This window comes from Perna viridis, chromosome 3 (genome assembly GCF_037379345.1).
Source record: "Perna viridis isolate PV_CMFRI_1.1 ecotype Kerala chromosome 3, ASM3737934v1, whole genome shotgun sequence".
Taxonomy (NCBI): domain Eukaryota; kingdom Metazoa; phylum Mollusca; class Bivalvia; order Mytilida; family Mytilidae; genus Perna; species Perna viridis.
Genome location: NC_142447.1, coordinates 32572675 through 32578623, shown reverse-complemented (window position 1 = coordinate 32578623; position 5949 = coordinate 32572675).

The following is a 5949-nucleotide window of genomic DNA, read 5'->3' as shown; positions in this document are numbered from 1 at the left end:
ATCCGAAACAGTGGGATGTAGTTATTTCGGACCTTGTGTAACCTCGTAACACGAAAATTTTCTATATTATAGCCATTATCTTAACAAGACAGATTTTCAAATAAAAAATATTTACATGTATTTCAGTTGCCGCTGAAAATTTTGCGCTTGCACAATTTTTTTACCAACATCAAATTCCATTCGACCACTCCTCCCACCCCTAATCAGGATAAAAATGGGCGGTGTCAATATATACTGATACATTTTTTAGTATAAAAATAGCACAACAATTACTTTTTCTTACGTTTTTTTAAGGTTCACTTTTCGTCATTGACACATTTCCTTTCGTAAATGACTGATATACCCTTGTCCTCCAGACTCTCTTGTTTGTAGCAATGTTACTATGCGTCCGCTTGACATTTTTGTATGGGCTTTATACGTGTTTTGTCATTTTCGGGTAACAAATGAGTCAATGACACGACATTTTGTTACGTCGATACAAAAAAAGAAAGTTTTTTTTTTTCTTTCTGACGCCTAAAACATCAATATATGTTTTCTATCGTACTAAACATATGGTTATGATAAAAGAATGATTCTTTATTTGTAATACTTCCCTCATGATTTTATTGCTGCAAGAGTAAGATAACTTTCATGCGGAGAAGAAATGATCTTTGGCAATGGCCAAGCATAAAAGAGGATACAATTTATCGGAAAAAGTCACAGATTTTGTATAGAATTGGACAGCCAATTACAAATGGCAGATCTAAACGTCTTTTCAAACTTGTCAGTGGGGAAATGGAAACGATAGAATCCATATTTTCCTCGCGATAACTTTATGTCTGATTTTGTAACATACATTATATACATTTTTTCTTGTTCCAGTTTAGTGTTCTTTCTCTCAAAATGACGATAAGTGACTTGCAAATTATGAAAATCTTTAATTTACATTATCAGATTCGAGAATAATTACAGTAAAAATACACTCCATGGCACTTGTATCTCGACCAGTTGAATTTCATTAAAAATGGAAACATACATTACATAAAATGAATTGTGGGATATGTGTGTGGTTTGTGCGTTTTAAAAATGGTTGTTCTTTACATTTGCTAGTCTTCATCTGATGCAAAAAACAATAGGTTTAATTCGTCCCTATTGACATTAAAGGGGACAACTTGATTTTAGAAAAACCCTTCCAGTAAATGAAGAACTATTTACCCAATTAAAAAAATAATAAAGTTTCTGGTTGAAAAAATAAGAACAAATATATGAAATATTTTCATTGTGTATTCTAGGAAGATAATCTCGTCAATAAATCGATCAAAATTCAAAGATTGTACTCATTTAGCATTTTAACAAAGAATCAATGATATCAGTAACATTCGTTACTTTTTACCACTAATTCAAATACCATAGTTCTAGGGAAAATGTATGCCAAGGAAGGATGGCGATGCATGACAATCAGTTGTATAACAATACTTGATGATATCGAGCAACAAATAATGACTTCTTGTCGACATTTTGTAGTTTAGAAAAACTTCAATATAACGTATATGTTAAATTTTTTTAAAAGATGTGATAACACCAACAAAGTGGTTTAAAAACATAAATAAAAATCAACACATTGTATTAAATGGTTCATTCTCACTTAGCCAACATTTTGAAAATTGATAGTCTCATCTGGCCAACATAGGTAATTGGGGTGTTAAAATAACATTTAGAAATATTGTTTTTATAACTGTTTTATTGAGGCCACCCAAAGGGCTACATTTATGTTGGGTAAAATAAAAAAAAAATATATTAATGATATATTTTTATAAGTATTTATAAAATAACACAAAACATTTTTTAATTATCTTTTAAAAAATATATAAATATATATATTTCAAATATAAAAATAAAAAAATATATGTTTAATTTTTAAATTCTGTAAATAAAATTTAATAAAATGAAATGACTGCTATTCTTAATTGAGAATAATTATTATTAATTGATATTAATTAATATAAATTAAAATAATTAAAGATAAGATATGTTCAGCTTGCACCACTCTACTTGACAGATGCATACTCACTATAGCTTGGGATGCTATGGAAGAGTATATAAATGTGGGGCCAACTAGCAGATTTATCATTTCAGTTCTCATGGCTAACGCTCAAGTACAAGTAGACTTTCTTGAAAATGGCCGCAGTGGTCATTATTTGCTCCATAATGGTTACAAATATTCAATAAAAACTAGACGCAACGACCGTTGCTACTGGAGGTGCGTCTCACGTCAATGTCCTGCTACTCTGACAACACTAGATAATGTTCCTGTTACCATAAACAACAACCACAACTATGACTCAGATAACATTGGTTTAGCAGCAGCAGCCTTTATTAAAAAAGTAAAAAAGCGTTGCAGGGAAGAAGTGTCACCAATACCTTCCATTTTTGATGAGGAGCTTGGTAGTCTTCGTAATAATGAGTTTGACGATGATGTCAATGAGATGATAGAGAAAATTCCGACGTTTGAAAGTTGTAAAGCTGCACTCTACAGAAGCCGTTCTAAGGTGCTACCAAAGCTACCAAAAACTCAGGCTAATATAGACCTCGAAGAAAACTTCAAATACACACCAGCCGGTGATCGCTTTCTTCTAATAGACAACACCAACAACCAACATCAGCGAATGTTAGTGTTTGCTACAGACAACAACTTGGAACTGTTATGCAACTCACAAACAGTGTTTGGTGATGGTACATTTTATTCATGTCCTGGGATGTTCTATCAGCTATATACATTACATGGATTCGTTGAAAACACAGTATTCCCTTTAGTGTATGCCTAGCCATCAAATTGTTTCACAGCATACAGGCATCAAATGAGGCGAAGATTATTCAGATCAGATCAGGTGGTAAGCAGCGTGCCTCTAAAAGAAAATACAGACAAATGGAACACCGACTTCAAATTCTCAAAGAAAGATTTCAACGTGGAGAAATAACATTAATGGAATTTGCAGATAGTGCTTCTCACTTGGTTCACTTAGACTGAATAAACAATTTCACATTGTACTTGTAGTGCTCCTTTATGAACATATTTTTTAAATGTAATAAATTAAATGTAATAACATGCAGACAATTTTTTTATATGAATATAGTGCTGATTATAAAAAAAATACCATTGCTTTAATATAAAAATATGTTGTTATGTGTTATTGCTTGAAATTGTGATTTGGTCAATTATTATTTCTGAAATAAAAAAATATAAATATATATATATTTATTACTTTTTTCTATCAAACCCCTGCATATTATAAAAAAAACCTCAACAAATTGACACATTTACCTTGAATAATTATTATAGTCCCCATGGAAGAGGCCCCAATCAATTAAATAATTGCAGTAAAAAAATTGCAAAGTCTCACCTAGCCTACATGAATTTAATTACCTGTAGGTACCTGAAATACAAAATGTTGGCTAAGTGAGAAGACACCGTATTAAATATCTCTTTTGAATTGCTTGATAATAATTTATTATCATGATGTTCTGAAAATAATATGCAGATAAACCATCCATACTTGCGTTGAACGTATGTGACATTTGTGGAGGCAAGGGAACTAAAATTTTCACGTATGTTACATTGCAAAAAATACGTCTAAACTAAGCCTTATATTTTATTCTATAGCTCTAAAAGTACAAAAGTTAACTTGAAATCGTTTCGGGAAAAACAATCTAAAAAATTGAGCTTTGACATTGTAAAATCTTGAAAAGAAAGGACGAATTTCAATTTTATGATTTCTTAAGGGTCAATTGTCCCGTTTTATTGAGAATGAGCGAAATTTCAAGGGAACCAAGGTTATAGCGGTAATCAAAAGAATGTAATCCAGGGACAAAGACTAGACATGGAAAACAGACATACACAACAAAAAATATAAAGTAACTAAAATCATACATACAAAGTAACAAAAGCAAATGAGCAACTCGAACTCCATTAAAAACTTGGAGCATGGACCAGCTGAAGGTGTGTTTAATGGATTCAAAAATATTGGACATGACATTTATGGACACAAGAATGGAATTTGTACATAAAAAATATATATTACTTTGAAATTCAACCACAGGGACTTGCTCCCACTCTCAAATATGCAGTCCCACTGGTTATATACTAGTGCGGCTGCATATTTAATAGTGGAAGCAAACCCTTGTGATTTAACTAAAATGTGTCACTTCAAATACGTTAAAAACAATGTAACTATTTTCTATTACGTGCAATACATCAATTTGATGAAGAAACTTTACGAAGTAATCTGGATAATTCATTTTGAAGACTTTAAAAAAAAAAAGTAAATGATGCTTAATACACTGTGATAAAATGGAATGTCCCATGCCTGAAGCCATTTAAACAGGACTAAATCTATAATTACCATCATACACGCAGCACTCTAACTTAATCAAACATAAGAATACAACATCATTGTAAAAGTTACTCCAGCAATGCTAGAGGTTGTCTGACAAGCTATTTTCTGCCTCGGTGACATCCTGGAGGAACGGAATTCCAACCATCAGTGTTGACATATATAGGTTTTGACACGCTTAAACATATCTGGTCTTGCAGTTTAAGATGGACACAACAAATGCCTTAACCTTTTTACTCTTAAAATATTGAAATATTTATTTTTGAAGTGTTTATGTCATTGTTTTTAATTTGACTTCTTTGTATTAATAGTTTCTAATATGTTGTTTTGTAAAAGTAAAGGTATTTGTACTTCGCGCAATAAACAATATGCACATGGAGAATTTATTTTATTTTTCGATAGACAAAATTTTTATCGTAGCCAATTCTTAATTAGTTCTGATTTATTTGTAGTTATACACATAAATACCATCGTGTTAAGTACATAGGTTACTAGGTCTCAGTATCGTATTAATTTTCTCATAGACTTCTATAGTGAAGTGCATATTTTTTGGATTTAAAAAAAAAATATGCAAATTGATTCAATAAAACTTTCACTTATGTAGCATTTCTAAGGACATGTGAAAAAAATAATTTCCCGCAAAGAAAATAGGGTGAGTCCACGAAGATCGGACAGAAAAGTAGTCTTGAACTATAAATAGCCATTTTCCCTACTTTCACTTTCGTTTTGCACTCACCAAACCAACCTTTTCAGTGGAACATTTTTATGATATTATGTTAGATTCTCTTTTAAAAAAGTTCTTCACCTTACAGTGTGATGTTTGCTCTATTTTATAAGTCATTGTTCATATCTTTTGACAAAACATTAGTTTGTAGAGAGGCAAAAAGAAAATGCACTATATTTTTATAGCATCCATGTTTTGACGTACACCCGCTCAGGGATATGCAATACGATACTGGTACCTTAAAGAGGGTATGGTGATGTCCTTTATATCCACTTATGATAATATTAAGCATCTTCAAGAATCACTACCTGAAGCCCTCTGGACGAATTATACTTATGTATTTCCATGCTATATGCAAATATACACAGATTATTCTCTCTTAAATTCAAATTTAATTAAGCAACAGTATTTTGGAGTCTAAATATAATCTATAATCCCTGTCAACATTTGTGGGTGTGCTACATATGTAATATTTTGCACTACATATTTCAAATACTGGATAAATGTAGTCTGTAAGTCTGTCGGTCTGTCATACGGAGGGACCAATGTAGTACTAACAATGGTCTGTCTGTTGCACGGATGCATCTACATTAACTGTGTGCCTGTCTGTCAATATCTACAGCAAGAAATCTTGATCTTATCAAATGAACAGTTGTTTAAAAATCATATTAACATTCGTATTACTTGTTATATTTGTCTGTGAAAGTATTGTCTTCCTAAAATTATCCTACCACAATTTTATAGGCACTGACACTATAAAATTTTATTATTAAACGTTATGCTTATTTCTTTGGATAACACTATACTAAGTAAAGGATTTGTATTAATATAAATAACTTGTAATCTGTTCATACG